Here is an 18188-nt window from a genome sequence, read left to right as displayed (position 1 = left end):
ACCGAGGCTGCTGACTGTGGAATAGAGGAGTCAGCCACAATCTCCAGGGTGGGGAAGGCAGTCACCAGTGACAAAGCAGGGATCGGATCCATGACCGATGGCGCGGCAGATCCCTCCATTGCAGGCAGCGGCACGAAGGGGTCAACCACAGCCTGTGGCACAGCGGGTAATGCGGGCATCGGACCTGCAGTCATTGGAGCGGCGGGCGGTGCGAGCATCGGAGCTGCTGTGGGCAGTGCGAGAGGCAGGGCCGCCACCATAGGAAAGGTGAGCGGGACGAAAGGGAGAGCCGCTGACATCGGAGTGATAAGTGGCATGCAGGGCAGAGCCGCTGCCACCGGAGCGGTGAGCGGCATGCAGAATCCAGCTGATGGTGGTGGTGTTGCCATGGACGGTGGGTTGGGGAAGGCAGCCACTGCCACTGGTGCGGGGGGCAGCCCACCAGAGGGTAGGGAGAAGACTGACACAGGGGCTCCGCCCAAGGCGTGCTGCTGCGCAGCGGAGGGCGGCACAGCAGACGGCAGCACCACAAAAGACAATAAGTCAGCCGGTCCGCATGGTGCGCAGGGGGGCGGAGAAGGAGGCAATTGCACCAGCTCCACCAACGAAGTCAGGGGCCCCACGGCTGGTGGGGGGTGCACCAGTGGCTGGAGCAGAGGCTCCATGGTCTGTGCCGGCAGTACAGGGGGGCAAGGCCCATAAATCTGCTCAGGCTCCATAGTTGATAGCAAAGGAGCCAAGGGGGCAGAGGACCCCCTTCATCACAGACTACTGGCGGCCCCGGCCCTCCCCCTAATTGTGATCTGGAGAGGGGAGGCAACAGTGGCTGAAACAATGAAGCTGGCTGCTTGAGAAATGGGCGGTCCTCGGGCCACCACAGTGGAGATGAAAAAGGAGTCAGCAACCACACAGCTTGCAAAACTGTGGGTGGCGGTGGTGCCGGCTAGGTTGGGGTCAGCCGGTACAACCCCTGTGGTGTCGGAAATGCCGGAACTGTTAGTTGTGGCAAGGGCACCCCACTGCTGCCTGAAGGGCGGAGGAAGCCGCCTGTGCTGTGCTTGGGGGGGGATGTTCCAGCCCACCCAACCGGGGAATGGCTTGTGGAACGGTCGGCAGCCGGATGGCCAGGGAAGGATATTTCGCCTTGACATAATCTCAGGGATGAGGGTATTTCAGTGGCACATAGTCTTTAAGCAATACATTGGTTCTGCGGGGTATCCCCGTGTCCCCCGCTGGCTCACGCAGAGATGGGATGGGGCTGGGCGCTTCCCTGCCCTCCTCCTCCCTGATTCCCAAAATGCCGCTGAGCACAGAGACATCTTCACTTCCTGAAATCCCCCATTTGGAGTTGATGCCCCTTGGGGTTCTGCCCAGTAAGGCTTGAGAAATGTGTCTCCAGGTGGTGACCAGTGCAGACGCGAGTGCATCCCCTCTGCAAACCTCCTCCAAGAGGCAATCGTCCAATTCCTCCCAAGTTCTCAGACTCAGTGCAGCACCCAGCTCCACCGGGAACCCATGATCTCTGGCCCAGCCCAGAAGATCACAGAGCGCTTCATCCGAGACTGCAATTCCCATGGGAGGTATGAAAGTCCTCGACATGATCAGAACTAGCTGTTCATCTCTAGAAGGTTGGTTCCCCATCTTTAAGGAAAACCCATCCCTTAGCAAGCGTCCACTTCAAGAGACAGACAGTCTGCTGTGTTGGGAAAAGCTGTCCCCCACTCAGTTCTCGGCCTCCCATGGCCGACGCTGGCAGTCTGAATGGGACCAGTCTTCTCAGGAAGACACAAGGTAAAGTCAGCGTTACCTCACTCAAGAGGGCAAATGGTGTCCGATCGCAAAGGGCCACTGGGCCACACGCCTTGGGATGCGTCCCAGCTGTCCTGCAAATCCACGAGGGGTCACCAAATGATGCTGTTGAGTCAGGGATGGAAACAAAAGACTCCAGTCTTCAGAAGGTGAATCAGAAGGCATGTAATGAAAGTAGCGGGTCTTTTTATAATGCAACTCGCTAAGGTGAGACTTGATTTGTTGTGGTCTCTGAGTGCCACTGAGTCCCTCTGAGTGCCACTGAGGGAACCTCGGCCAGCCCCAAGACGGTGAACAGTGGGGGGGCACTCTCCCGTGCCCCAGGGGTAAGGAAGGCAGCTAGGCTGATTGCCTGCAGCAGAGGCAATGCTGGAACAATGGTGGAAGATGAAGGGGTTGACTCGTAGCAGAGGTTAATCCAAGGTTTATTTCAGGAGCTCCGAGGAGCCCCTACAACCTCAGGGGCCTCTTGCTGAGAGCCCCGGTAGAGGTGCCAAGGTTACATTTAAAGGGAGGTGGAAACCTAAAGTAGATAACATTTTACTAACCAATAAGTGACCCTAAGGGATGGATACTGGGGAATGGACATTTAGGACAGCATATGGGGTAACACTTGGGGGGTTGACCCCTAGCCTCTGGCTAATCACTCGACGTCCTGGACCGAAACTCTAGATGGAGGGCATGGGATGCCGACTGAAAAAGAGCCGGGGTGGGGATTTGGAGATGATCTCAACAAAGGAAAGAGATTACACAGGTAGAGGGAGGGGATACAATCTGGGGTAAACCATTTGGGGAAAATAAGGAGATACAAAGACAAAACCATTATAAAACATAAAAACACACTACAACATTGATTGGTCTCAAAGTAAAAACCACTCACACTATTGGTGAACTATGAATAGCACACTCTGGAGAATCATATCTATAAACAACAGTTATAGAAAGAGAGATAATAATTGTTTTAATTCTTTTCCCTAAGTTTCCCAGGGTTATAAATTATCAAATCATGAGCCAAACTTATAAGAAAATTTAGCAAAGATTAATTAATTTGTCTGCGAGACCGAAGTTCGGTCGTTGAAACCACCACAGCCAAAGAGTCAGCGTCAAGCCCGGGATTGGTGCTGGGTGAACACAGATCTGACCTCCCAAGTGTCAGAGTCTCCCCCAGTTCACAAATGCTGCCTCGCGGAGTGAGTTTTTATACAGTTAATTCTGCCCGAGGCAGAGATGACCAAATGTTCTTTGTGTCTCTTCACATGCATCGCCATGGCTTTACATGTGCAGAGGTGGACAAAGGTTCAGTCCAGGTGTCTCGATGTTGTCAGTCGACCCCGGAGAAGCCATGTATTCACATGTATCAGGGTGGCTGTGGTGGTTTGACAGGAAATGTGTTTTTTGGGATGCTGTGTTTTTGGCCAATGGATATTCAGACTTTAATATTGGCATTTAACCTGGCCATTGGGACATGGACACGCCTCTGAGAACACGGGGTTAAAAGCAGAGCTCTCCCCTGGGAGGGTCCTCTTGGGTTTCCGGCGGGAAAGAGTTCGGGTCTCTCCCCCGGCCCAGCTGCTGGCTGGGCAGGGGGAGGGGAAAAGCCATGTGGCCGAGAGAGGTAGGCCTGAGCCCGGGGGTGGAAGGGTGGAAGAGAGAAAGAGAGAGACTGGGAGCCATCAGGCAGCCCCCCCCTGAGAGACACAGAGAGAGAGAGAGAAAGAGAGCCGCTGCCTGGGACTGTAACCTTGAAGCTTGATAAACATGGGCCTGTGCCGGCAGCACGGCTGGGAAAGAGAAGAAGGGGGGGGTTCAGCCGGCCACTTGTAGGAGCTTTTAACCCCTTTTTGGAGAATGAGAACTTTACAGATCATTGACCTCTCCTGGAAGATAGAATGGAAGATGAGGAAGGAAATGTGCAAGTGTGAGAGAGGTCTGGGCGAGCGAGAGATAGTAGAAGAGTAGAGAAGAATCCTAGTGGGAAGAGATGATGGAGTGGCTTTTGCTGGACTCTTTTTGTATAGCCATGGACAGACCCATGTTCCTTGTGATACAGAGACTGCATTCTAGGGGGAGGCAATGGCCTCAGAGCCAAGAGGGTTCAGTGTTGATGCCCCTCGGCCCCAGGGGGTGAAAAAATATGGGGGGGACAGGTGTCCCAAAGGAGAGATTGTGGGGACAGGTGTCCCAAAGGAGAGACTGTGCCTTTTTTGGATCGGGACAGAGCATCCTTAAAAGACAACCCTAGAAGCAGCTCTGGTCCGTGTTCAGTAGTGAGAGCACTGGACATGAAAAGGAAGAAGTCACAACGGCAGATGTACTCTGGGCGGTGCCACGAGTGACACAGAAACACACGAGGCTTCGACTGTGTTTCCAGGGGAAGCCCATGGTACAAGAAGGACTCCTCTCCTCTTGATGAACTGAGGATTGATTGTCTAAAAGGTGCTGCTGGACCGAGAGTTGGTGATTTGAGGAATAAATGTATTGTGTTGAATTTTTGGTGGGGGGAGGAGGAAATGCATTTGTGAGGTTTTCATTTTCCTTGTGTGTGTGTTCCTTTTTATCTGTAGTTGTTGAGTAGTTAATAAAGTTCTGGTTCTTTTTTTTTCCCTAAGTAGGAGCCTGCTTTGCTTATTCCTGGTCACATCTCACAGCAGAAACCAGGGAGAAGGTATCTTCATGGGGGCACTGGCATTGTGCCAGTCGGTTATCTAGGCAGATGTAATCGGCAAGGCAATAATCACTCTTAGGTGGGCCCGGCAACCTGGGGAAGCCAGCGATTATCGGCCTGGAAACTTCTATTCTTACGTTAAAACCCCGATGTTTATCTTTACGTGCATCCAGGAACTAGATGTATATGAATAAGACACTGCTCCTGGCCAGGATGGTCAAAAGACATAGTTTGGATTTTACAATATTTTATACATTAATAGCATGAATTATCTCTACCATATACTACAATCCCTCCCCATTTATATCACCAATTTAATTCATGCTCTCAAATTGCTAAATTTCTCATTTTCTACTTCTATCTGCCACCATTAAGGGTCTTTCATAAACAGAGAACTCTTTTACACTATTTTGTACTCTCCTTGTGGAACACCCTGATATCCCATATTATTCATATTCATTTTTGCTTGTTTCTCAAACTTTGCCAATACTTCGCCAGCGTTGCTGGCATACTTCCTCTCTCCCAATCTCATGATCTTAGATGTGTTGCCTCTGGAAGCCCCCTCTGGATCCACGGGAACTATCGCTATCTGCATTCCCTGGACCACAGAGTGGATGAGTCTAATAAAACACGGAATTAGACAAGGCAGGAATAGGATTCCGGCTACTCAACAGAGTACGAAAAACGTCACTTTGTTCCACCAGGCCCCATCAAATAATTTCTCCCACCATGAAGACTGTAAAATTGAGTTCCACTTTTGAACAGGGACATGGGCCACCTTTTTGATCTCAGCCGCCAAGCCTCTTATGGTTTCCCCATAATCATCACTCTCAATACAACATTCCGATTCATTGAACTTTTCACACACTCCCCCTTCTTCGGCCAGCAAATAGTCTAAAGCTATTCGATTCTGGTACACAAATGCCCATACCTGGGTGTGCTGCCGACTTGGTAAATCCAGGGCCTCAGAGGTGTGATTCGATACAATTTCCACCACTGCCTGCAGCCGAATCAAATCAGTCTGTTCAGTAGATAAATCGGAGTCCTATACCTGTAGCTTCCATCCTGGGCCCATGTGGCTGGTCCATAATACTCAATTATTCTTGCCGCTGGCCACCCCCCCAGGTTTGTTTACCACTTATCACTGGTATCATCTTTTTCAGTCTTCTCCTCTCCCTTCTCAGGGTCTCGTATAATGGAGCCCCTAACAGGTTACTTTTTGTCCAAGGGAGAGTAAAGAACACTGGCCGGATCATGCCTAAAGTGCATGATCCCTTCCACCTTGGGGGTAACTCACTGTATGCCTTCTTTCCAAAAATCCAATAAATTCCATCCGGGGCTTTCCATCTGATGTTTATTCTCCCTGGGTCTCCCCAGTATTCCCTCATGTCCTCCAAGGATTAGAAAGGGTTGGCTCCTGGATTTTTGACCCAGCACAGTCCCATTCTTTTGTTCCGTTCACAATTTGTCGCATTCTTCCAGCTCCAGTACCCCGAAGGGGGTTCTGGCTGCCAGACCTTGCTTTTTGTGTTTGAGTTCACCATCAGGGTAGATACACAAGGAGTGTATCCCACCATTTCGGTGTACTCCTTTCCTTCTCGACTGATGCAGATGGTCCCAATCACCCTTTGATCCAAAATCCATCCCTCAGGTCTCTGTGCCAATTTTGAGACCCTCGGATTGTCCCATTTCAAAAGCTGTTCTGGAGCCAAACCTTCCCCTTTCCAAGGCCATTTTTCTGCTGAGTTCAGCCCCCCACAAATCCAACAATTTGACAATCCTAATTCAGTTGCAATCTCTTGCATCAAGTCAATGAACAGGTTCCTGTCCGGGGAAGGTAGTTCCCCATCAGCATATTGTTTCTTCAGCATTTCATACTGTTCTCCCAGTGTTTTCAATCTTTCCTGTTCAACTCTTTTTCTCCTCAATTCTGACTCCCTTTGCCTCAGTTCCTGAGTTATTTCTCTCATTGTCCCCTCAGGATCCTCATCATTTTTATTCCTCGTGAAGCAGACAACCCGGTCATATTGCAGGCACACCCTGTCATCATTTGCCAGTGCCAGGTCCAATATGAGCGGATTTCTGTTCAAAGTAAATTTGCTGTCAAATTTAGCATTTCTCGCCATCCAATAAATTTTCCCGTTCGTAATGCATATCCCCAGCCACGCATTGTCATAACACAATGGATTCACCTGGTGGCACGCGACAAAGATTGATTACGTCTTTCCCCCAACCCACATGGTCCGGTTACATTGGTTACTGTGACTGTGGTCACAAGGGTTTTCAGGATGAAGAAGAGATAGAATGTTGACTCCATGATCAGAAGGCTTGATTTATTATTTTATGATATATGTTACATTAGGACTATACTAAAAAGCAATAGAAAGGAAAAGGTTTCTTCAGCAGCTAGCTAAGCTAAGAATAGAAAAGAATGAATAACAAAGATCTGTGTCTCAGACAGAGCAAGAGCCAGCTCTGCCATGAGTGGTCAAGAAATCCAAACACCCACAGGAGACCAATCATGGGTCTACCTGTTGCATTCCACAGCAGCAGATAACCATTGTTTACTTTGGTTACTGAAACTGCAGCTTCTCACAAGGAAAAATCCTAAGAAAGGATTTTTCATGAAAGATGTCTGTGACAGGTTACAAATGGGGATTGACATTGTTTCCACACTTCGTTTTCTCATTTGATGTTTGTGCTCATCTGACTGCCTGTTCCTTAGCTCTGCCTCGGGATTGATGCACCAAATCCCTGTTTCCAATTCACATAATTTCACCCTCGTGCCATTCTTCCAACAGTACCATTCAGGTTCCCTGAGACATTCTTCTGGGGCTTGGTATGCTGAGTGTCCCCCGTCCCCTGTGACCGGGACCACTTGAGTGCAATTTCCACACTCATCTGCAGAGCTCTCGCTTCCGCCTTTCCTCAGGACCTCAGTGTGCAGACTCTGCATCCCGCACACAACTAGGCTCAGGCCAATCAGGATTCCTACCAGGCGTACTCCTCTGCCTTTGCCTCCGCCCCCTGGGGTGCCACCAGTGGTGAGGAAGACCATCTTCACGGCAGCAGGAGTATTCTTTGGGGAAAACACCCTTGGACCTAGCCGCATACCTCCTTTTAAAGGCGCTCCACCGTGACACTCTGATGACATCGGAACTGCACGGTACTCTGATGGATTTCTGGCACTCCACATCCAGAATCTCTGCCTTTGATCTAAGCTTTCCACGCACCCCGTTTTGAAAAAATGTGGAACCACTCCTGTGAGTCCAATTCAATGATTCCCAAATTTGTGGCTAAGGTTAGGATACGGTCAGTCAGCTCAATCTCTTCCTCCAAACACTGAGTGCACAGCCCCTTCGGCCTCTGTCTCCTTCTACAGTGAATAACAAAACCCCCTTGACAATATTCACACTAAAAGTGTACAAACGGATAGCATACACAATCAGACAGTATACAGCCCATCCGCTCGCCGTCAGTCATTTACAAGGACGTTGGAGTCTGGGTTTCAAGTCGCTTGGGGAAGAAGTGACCCTCCACTCGGGCGCTTCCTCCTGATGCTCAACTTTCTTCACCCTAGACACGTGTGTCCAGCCTTTCTCCGCTGTCCGAATGGCCGTGCCTGTTGTCAGGAGCACAAGAAAAGGACCTTCCCAGTGAGGAGAGAGAGGCATCTCCTTCCACACTTTCACAAGCACTCTGTCACCCGGTTGAATTTTGTGGATAGCGAATCCCAAAGGAGCACTCTGGGCCACTCTCCCTTGTTTTCTGAGTTCCTGCAAATTTTTGTTGATTGCAACCAGACATGGTTGAATCTGACAATCCTCAAACCTGGGGTGTCCCACCGGCATTCTGTGTCTATATGGCATCCCATATAACATTTCAAACAGTGAGAGCCCTGTCTCCAAATGAGGCCTTGTTCAGATATTAAGCAGTGCCAAAGGCAGGCATTTCAACCAGGACATCCGAGTCTCTAAAATCAATTTAGATAACTGTGCCTTCAAGGTTTGATTCATCCTTTCCACTTGTCCTGAACTCTGGGGATGCCATGGAGTGTGGTATTCCCACCAGATACCTAGCGCATCAGCCATCTGCTTAATAACCTTCGATGTGAAATGTGTCCCTTGATCTGAATCAGTGCAATTCACCACCCCATATCGGGGTATAATTTCTTCCAGTAATTTTCTGGTCACTGTCTGAGCCGTTGCCCGTGAACTGGGAAAGGCCTCCACCCAATGGGTCAATTTGACCACCATTACAAGCACAAATTTGAACCTCCCCACTTTTGGCAACTCTGAAATCAACTTGAATTCTTTCAAATGGTCGGTACGCAATGGGGTGGCTCCCCAAAGCAGGCTGTTTTGCCCTTTATTTGTTAACTTTCTGACAAATCATCACCCTTGTACCTCCTGTTTGGCCAATTCATAAATTCCCTTGCACCCAAAAAATTTCAAAAATTATTCTGCCAGAGCCTGTGCCCCCCAATGTGTTCGCTGGTGTAATTTCCGCAAAATCCTTCTGGTAAAACCTTTGGAAACTAGTTGTCTCCCGTCAGGTAACCTCCATTTACCTTCTTTCAATTTTTCCCTGATCTTCTCGTAACATTCGATCTACTTTTGGGAGGGCTGAGGAGGATCGTCGGGGACCTCAGCCCCTTCGATCTCCGGGGTACTCACCGTCATCAATGCCATGGATTTGGCCTCCTGGTCTGCCAAATTGTTTCCCCTGGTCCAGAACTGAATTCCTGCCTGGTGTCCCTTCACATGGACCACCGCAATTTCCTCCGGCCCCCTTAGAGCTTCTAGGATTTGCCGGATTAATTCTCCATGCATCAGTCCCTTTCCCCTTGTGTTGATCAGTCCCCTTTCCTCCCAAATTTTCCCAAACGTGTGAACCACCCCAAAGGCATACCTTGAATCTGTAAAAATTGTTCCCTTTTTCCCTTTCAGTCCCTTCAATGCCCTCAGAACTGCGTACAGTTAGCATGCCTGTGCCGACCAACTCGCACTCAGGGGACCTGCTTCAATCACCTTTCCCGTTTTTCCATCCATGACTGCGTATCCTGACTTCCTTTTCCTCTCGACTACTCTGCTCAATCCATCCACAAACCACTTTTCTCCCTTGTCCAATTCTTCTTCTTCTAAATCCTCCCTGATTTTTTTTGCAATTCAACCACCTCCACGCAATCGTGAATCAATTCCTCTGAAGCTTCCCCAAACAAAAATTGTGCAGGGTTCTGCGCAGTTGTTGTTCTCAATTCCAAGTCCTGCGAGTGAATCAAAATGGCCTCATACTTTAGCAACCTTGCATCAGTGAGCCATTTGTCTGCTTTCTGCTGTAGTATGCCTCGCACGTTGTGTGGTGCAAATACTACCAAAGGTGCGCCAAAGGTTACCTTCTTGGCTTCCTCCACCAGCAATGCCACTGCTACAATCACCTGCAAGCAGGTGGGCCAGCCCCTGCTGACCAGGTCCAAAAGCCGGGACAAGTAACCCACAGGTTTCCTGACCCCCGCCCAGTCCTGCATCAACACCCCATGTGCTGTGTGACTGCTCACATCCACAAACAACTGAAAGGGTTTCCTCACGTCAGGGAGACTCAGCACTGGTGCTGCTGTGAGTCCCTCCTTGACTCCCCTAAATTCCTCTTCATCTGTCTTTGTCCATTTGATCCGGTCTGTGGTGAGTTTCTCATATAGAAACTTCACCTTCTCACTGTAACCTTCAATCCACTGCTGGCTATATCCCAACAACCCCAAAAGCTGTCTGACCTCCCTTTTTGTCTGTGGGGGTGGTAAGGCAATAATCCCTGCCACCCTCTCTGGATTCAATTTCTTTTTGCCCTTGGTTAACCAATGTCCCAAGTACCTGACCTTGGGCTCTGTGAATTGCAACTTTGACTTTGAAACCTTCAACCCCTTTTCCCCCAAAAAGTTCAAAAGCTCGATTGTGCTTGTCCTTACAACCTCCTCCCTTGGCTCTGCAACCAACAAATCGTCTACGTATTGTAGCAATTTTGTCCCTTCTGTTGGTACAAAATGACTTAAAACCTGTTCAAGTGCCTGCCTGAATAAATTCGGAGAGTCCACGAAGCCCTGAGGCAGCAAAGTCCACCTGAGCTGCTGCTTTCTGTTCGTCTCTGGGTCTTCCCACTGAAATGCAAAGTAATCTCTGCTGTCCTCGGCTACAGGACAAGTCCAGAAAGCGTCCTTCAAGTCAATTACACTGTACCACGTGTCCTCAGGAGAAATGTTATTTAGCAAAGTGTAAGGATTTGAAACCATGGGGAATAAAGTCTTAGTTCTCTGATTCACAGCCCTTAAATCTTGCACCAGCCTGAAGCTGCCATCTGTTTTTCTCACTGCCAGAATTGGGGTGTTGTGCCGAGACATGCACGGCTCCAGCGTATCTTTCTTTATTAATTCGTCAATCACTGGCTTCAAACCCCTCCTCCCTTCCATGGAGATGGGGTATTGTTTGACCCGTATTGGGTCTTCTGGTCTCTCAATTTCAACACGAATCGGCTCTATGTCCAGCCTCCCAGCCTCCCCTTGAACATACCACACCCTTGGGTCTATCTTTTCCTCGTCTTGGATGGTGAGTTTGTATATTCTCACCTTGAGCTGGGATTTTTCCACTGCCAACCCAATCTCTAGAGCAACCATCATGTCCCGCCCCAGTAAATTGAAATCGGCATCCCGTATCAACAATCTATTTCCTTTGTGCTTTTTATTTTATGTTTCTATTTCTACATTTTTTATGATTGGAACCTCGAAAGGCTCCCCCTTTGCCCCAATTACCATCATGGAACCGTTGCTCAGAGAGCACCCCTTTGGCAGCTGTTGCACCGCTGTCCGTTCCGCCCCCGAGTCTACCATAAACCACATCTCCTCCCTTTGGGGTCTTACTCTCAATTTTATCAAGGGCTCCTTCGCTGTTCCGGACCCCAAACTGAAAAGCCTCTGACACCCCTAATCTTCCTGAAACATCCCCTGGTCCTTGGCTTTGTTGGGACAATTCCTTCGAATGTGTCCCTTCTGTTTGCAGTAATAGCACTCAAAATCCCGCCTTTGATCATTCGATCCTTTTCACTGTGAAGAACCCTGTGCCTTTTTTTGCCGCGTCCTTACCTTGCTCTTGCTTTTGTGCTTCCCTTACTGCAGCCACCAATACCTTGGCTTGAATCTTTTGTTTCTCCTCATCCCATCTCATGTAGACTTTCTGGGCTTCCTGGAGCAGCTCCTACAACCCCTGTTCCTGCCACCCATCTATCTTTTCTAGCTTTTTCCGAATGTCTTCCCAAGATTTCGCCACAAATTGCTTTTTCAACAAAACCATCCCCACCGGAGAGTCGGGGTCCATCCCCGAATACATTCTCAGACCCTTGCGGAGTCTCTCCAGCTATTCCATGGGGGTCTCATCTTCCCCTGGCATTCTCTGAGTACCTTGCTCATGTTCTGTCCCTTGGGTACCGCCTCCCGGATACCCTGAATGATCATATTTCTCAGATTTATCATTTTCTGCCTCCCCTCTTCCGTCTGGGCTGCCCAAGACGGTTTCTGACCTGGCCATCTTTCCTCCCCGGCCCCCCCGTTAGGATTTCTCTTTTCCCAATCTTTGATCGTGGCTTGCCAGATCATGTCTCTTTCCTCATTGTTAAACAGCGATCTTAGGATCGCTTGGAGATCCTCATAGGTGTAAATGCTGGTTCCCAGAAATTCATCCAACCTTTCTGCCACCCCCAAAGGATCATCCATTAATTTTCCCCATCTCTTTCTTGAATGCCCTAACATCATCTGTGTCGATTGGAGCATGTACAAAACCAATCACTCCCGGAGCCGTTGGCACTTCCCGTAGAGGGAAGATGCCGGGCTTCTCCTCCTCATCCCCATTGTCCCCCGTGGTTGCCCTCCTAGTTCGCCGCCTCGTCCGATGGGCCGGGGGAGAGGTATCCCTGGAGACAGCTACCTGTTTTTCCTCAGTTTTGGGAGAGTTCTGCGGCAGCAGTTGCCCCGTCGCTGCCGCTTGGCCATGTGGAAAAGCTGGACGCTGCAGCCCGCTCGGGTGGGGGCGGCAGTGCCGTGGCCTGAGCCTGCTGAACCACTGCCTCGGGAGGCAGTTCGGGCACTGCTTGTTCCTGCATGAGTTTGGGTTGTTGAGGAGACACAAGGTAAGGGGGTGGAAGATTTTCCAATGGTTCCCATTCCTTTCCCGCTTTTGCTGCGCTGCGGAGGGCTTGTATTTGGTAGAGACACGTACAAGCGTATGTCCATATTTCGGCATACTCAATCTCCTCAAAATCCTGTGGGCAGCGATCAAACACGTGATCGTACAGGGACTCTCAAGTCCAAGCTTCAAACGTGCCGAAAGTCGGCCACACCGCATATTTTCTCATCTCCTTCCCTCCCCATTTTTCCATGCAAAAATGGACTATTTTCTCCTTGGATTTCCCCACTCTCCTCGGACTTTCGTCCCAATGTTCTAACATCCATCCCAATGGACTACCTCTTGGTATTTCTGGCAGAACTTTCTGGGGACCCTGGGGAGGTTTTTCCTGGGATTTTGTCTGGAGGCTGCTTTTTCCCAACCCCATTTTTTCAAGGATTTTTGTGATTTTTCTTACCTTGTCTGTTCCTGCCGGGACATTCGCTGCGGGTCCTGTTTCTTTGCCCGATGCCGGTTTCTCGGGCTCGCGAAAAGCCGCCAGTCTTACTCAGTGTCATGGTTTGACACTGGCACAATGCCAGTGCCCCCATGAAGATACCTTCTCCCTTGTGGCACCGCCCGGAGTACATCTGCCGTTGTGACTTCTTCCTTTTCATGTCCAGTGCTCTCACCACTGAACACGGACCAGAGCTGCTTCTAGGGTTGTCTTTTAAGGATGCTCTGTCCCGATCCAAAAAAGGCACAGTCTCTCCTTTGGGACACCTGTCCCCACAATCTCTCCTTTGGGACACCTGTCCCCCCATATTTTTTCACCCCCTGGGGCCGAGGGGCATCAACACTGAACCCTCTTGGCTCTGAGGCCATTGCCTCCCCCTAGAATACAGTCTCTGTATCACAAGGAACATGGTTCTGTCCATGGCTATACAAAAAGAGTCCAGCAAAAGCCACTCCATCATCTCTTCCCACTAGGATTCTTCTCTATTCTTCTACTATCTCTCAATCGCCCCGACCTCTCTCACACTGGCCCATTTCCTTCCTCATCTTCCACTCTATCTTCTAGGAAAGGTCAATGTTCTGTAAAGTTCTCATTCTCCAAAAAGGGGTTAAAAGCTCCTACAAGCGGCCGGCTGAACCCCCCCTCTTCTCCGTCCCAGCCGTGCTGCCGGCACAGGCCCATGTTTATCAAGTTTCAAGGTTACAGTCTCAGGCAGCGGCTCTTTCTCTCTCTCTCTGTGTCTCTCAGGGGGGGCTGCCCGATGGCTCCCGGTGTCTCTCTCTCTCTCTCTCTTCCACCCTTCCACCCCGGGGCTCAGGCCTACCTCTCTCGGCCACATGGCTTTTCCCCTCCCCCTGCCCAGCCAGCAGCTGGGCCGGGGGAGAGACCCGAACTCTTTCCCACCGGAAACCCAAGAGGACCCTCCCAGGGGAGAGCTCTGCTTTTAACCCTGTGTTCTCAGAGGCATGTCCATGTCCCAATGGCCAGGTTAAATGCCAATATTAAAGTCTGAATATCCATTGGCCAAAAACACAGCATCCCAAAAAACACATTTCCTGTCAAACCACCACACTCAGTCAAGCAGAGAACCATTATGCTGACTTTTAGACTGATTCTTACCTGTTTCCTCCGGATCAGAAGGCAGACAGGCTCCTAGAATTTTCTAGGATCATCTCTTCCCCTTCCTGACCCCAACTGTGACCAATTTTCCCCTCGGACTCCCCACGAGCCTCAGGTCCCGCGTGTGTCAAGAAAAACGTTCCACTTCCCCCTTGACCGACCACGTCCCTCAGGGGATAGTGGGGTCTGCACTGGCCCCATGACAGAGTCACGTCTCACACACATGTTCGGTCACACCTCACTCAACCACACGATACTCACGGTTCTTTTTCCCACGTGGATTTCTTCGTGCACGTTGATTTTTCCGAATGAAAAAAAAAACCTTGGGCTCGGAGATCCGTCTGGATCTTTCTGAGTTTCCGAGAATTGGGCCCGTTTTATCCTTCCTTGGCTGTGGCTCTGGTTTCAGTTCTTGTGAATTTGATTGGTTTCACAGACTCCAATCCCGCTCAGACCACTGAAATCAGCGGGATGCCTTCCAGGCAGGAAGGGGGGGGGGGTCCCAAACCCCAATATCAAATCACTTCGGGGTCATCAGATTGTTATAAATGATCAAATCATGAGCCAAACTTATAAGAAAATTTAGCAAAGATTAATTAATTTGTCTGCGAGACCGAAGTTCGGTCGTCGAAACCACCACAGAGTCAGCGTCAAGCCCGGGATTGGCGCTGGGTGAACACGGATCTGACCTCCCAAGTGTCAGAGTCTCCCCCAGTTCACAAATGCTACCTCGCGCAGTGAGTTTTTATACAGTTTATTCTGCCTGAGGCAGAGATGACCAAATGTTCTTTGTGTCTCTTCACATGCATCGCCGTGGCTTTACATGTGCAGAGGTGGACAAAGGTTCAGTCCAGGTGTCTCGATGTTGTCAGTCGACCCCAGAGAAGCCATGTATTCACATGTATCAGGGTGGCGCCGTCGGTTATCTAGTCAGATGTAATCGGCAAGGCAATAATCACTCTTAGGTGGGCCCGGCAACCTGGGGAAGCCAGCGATTATCGGCCTGGAAACTTCTATTCTTACGTTAAAACCCCGATGTTTATCTTTACATGCATCCAGGAACTAGATGTATATGAATAAGACACTGCTCCCGGCCAGGATGGTCAAAAGACATAGTTTGGATTTTACAATATTTTATACATTAATAGCATGAATTATCTCTACCATACACTACACCTGGCTCAGCCTGGGAGAAAGTATCTCTGATCTTTCTTCAGCTGAACTGAGAATATCCACAAAGGTAGATGCCTAGAGGAGGCTGTGCTCCAGTGGGAGACCCAGTGGAGAGAGGGGTCCCTGCTTACAGGCTGGAGCAGCCTGTCCTTGGAGGACAGTACCCTGTGAAAGAGTGACCCACGCCGCAGCAGTTTTGGGAGGACTGCTGCTCATGAGGTTGGAACCCTGCTGGAGAAGTTCACAGAGAACTGTCTCCTGTGGGAGGGACCCCCACGGTCTCACAGGGGAAGGACTCCTCTCCCTGCATAGCAGAAGAAGAAATCAGGTGACAAACTGACCAAACCCCCCACATCCTGTCTCCCTGTGCTGTTGGTGGGAAGGAGGGAGGGGCTGGAGGGAGAAGGTGTTTTAAGGGCCTATTTTACTTCTCATTATCCTCCTCTGACTTTATTAGTAATAAATTTACTTTGTGCTTCTAAGTTGAGCCTGTTTTGCCCTTGGAGTGTTTTCTTCCAGTCCTTATCTCAACTCATGAACCCTTCATTAATTTTTCTCTCCTCTGCCCAGCTGTGGCAGGGAAGGGTGAGTGAGTGACTTTTGTGGGTGCCTGGCATTGGGCCAGTTTCAAACCACGACACCCTCAATACATAGCGAGTTCAAATTGGAATTCCAAAACACCCTGGGATCTTGGAAGTGATCACAAACTGGCCTGAAGGTGAAAGTTTTGCATTCTCATTGGAAGAGGAGGAAGAGTAGGTGATACGTGCTGAGGAGGCCCTACCATATAACCAGCAACTGGAGAGTGCGAGGAGGTACGGTCTCTACACTGATGGATCCTGCCATATCATAGGGACCAATAGGAAATGGAAAACAGCCATATGGAGCCCTATGCGGTGAGTTGCGGAAGCTACCAACGGAAAAGGTGGATTGAGTCACATTCCAGAGTCTAAAGCAGTCCAGGTGGCTTTGGACATCACTGAGCAAGAGAAGTGGCCAACACTCTACCTCTACACTCTACTCCTATACTCTACCCCTGCCCAATCCGAACCCCTACATGCAGCAGAGAGAGATCATGTCCCCATGGTGTATATGAGAGGAATTCTAGAAAAATTGGTCTGATTAATCCTGCCTCAAGAAAAGGCAAACTCATCTGTGGGATTGTCTTTGCTCAAGGACCTGGTTACACTTGGTAGATAATGCCAAGGGATGGGGAAACACCTTGCATACCCCATGGGGATTTGACTTTGGATGAGAACAGCCTGTAATGTAGGAATGCCTATGTGCCACTGTTTGCGGAATGTGACTGCCACTGCATATTTCAACTACCATGGACAATGAGAATGGACTGCTCCAGTTATTTCAGTCATGGACCCAATGAACTCAATCCATATCCTGGGGGGTGGTCATTGCCACTGAAATAATTGCATTTTTATATAGTTATATGTATATATATAGAGATAAATATATATATATGTGTGTGTGTATGTGTTTACAGTTTAGTAATTTGGGCTTTAAGCACAAGACATGAAATAAGGGCTGAATTATGTCCTGGGGTAATACATGATGCTAATATATTCCAAAGCTATCTGCCCAAAATTGTTACTGTCCTTTTAAGACCCTGCCACAGGGAAAAAAACCCTGAAGTGGGGTGCTATCGCTGGCTCTTCTAAAGTCTCCTGGAGCAAGCAGCTCATGCCCTTTTTCCCTCATGGTTTTTGCTTCACTGGCTGCTTGGTCTTTGTTAAGCAGAGGCTTTTCCTTTTTTGGGTTCTCTTTCAGGTTTCTTTTCCATCTTGGAAAGAGTGTGGTTAAGGGTTTTGAGCTACCTTAGGGGAAATTTTGCAAGTGCCTGTCTTCAGTCGAGGCATCGCACCAAGAATAGCAGAGAAGCTCGGCTCCAGTCCAAGTCACTAGTGGCTCATCAGCAGCGCCCAGACAAGGAGGGAAAACTTTGGAAGCGGAGGCTGTCTCTTTTGTGGCAGCTTTTGCTGAAGACAGGAACTCTGCTTCGAAGGTGGTTGTTTGGGGTTTGGAACTGTAGCCACTTGTAAAGACTGCATTTTGCAATTAGAAACTGTTTTGAAGTAAACTTTGCAAACTGCTGACACCAAAGAAAAAGCAAGTGAGTTCCTGGGGTTTGGCAACCTGTCCTGGTGTGAAAAGGAAGTGAGTTTTTTGGGAGTTTGGTGGTCAAACCAATAGGTGCTCAGATTTGAATATTGGCACCTGGTGTGGCCGCTGAGGACATGGATATGCCTCTGAGAACATGGGGGGTTAAAAGCAGAGAACTCCCAGGGGGAAGCTCTCTTGGTTCTGGTGGGTGAAAGAGGTCACACCTCCCCTGCCCAGCTGCGGGCTGGGCGGAGGAGTGGAGGCCATGAGGCCAGGTGAGGTAGGCTGGGGTCTTGGACAGAGAAGGGACGTGAAGGCCCCTGCAGGATGGAAGAGTGGAGGAGCCCTGAGAAGCATTGGGCAGCCCCCCCCAGGAGAGAGAGAGAGAGAGACTGTGCCTGTGCTTGTGCCACCATGAAATTCAATATCATGTGTTGGCAGCACGGCCGGCCGAAGGAGGAGGGGGAGGGGTGTGGCGAGGAAGTGCCCAGCAGCCTTGGGAGAGTTCTGGGCAGGCAGAGCCTGAGATTTTAACCCTTTTCTTTGATGATGGAAACCTTACAAATGCTGATCCTCCTGGAGCTGAATGAGAAGAGAGATAGAGATGAAACAGGAGGAAATGGGCCAGTGTGATGCAAGTTTGTGC

This window comes from Molothrus aeneus, chromosome W (assembly GCF_037042795.1).
Source record: "Molothrus aeneus isolate 106 chromosome W, BPBGC_Maene_1.0, whole genome shotgun sequence".
NCBI classification, from domain to species: domain Eukaryota; kingdom Metazoa; phylum Chordata; class Aves; order Passeriformes; family Icteridae; genus Molothrus; species Molothrus aeneus.
This window is presented reverse-complemented; position numbering follows the sequence as displayed.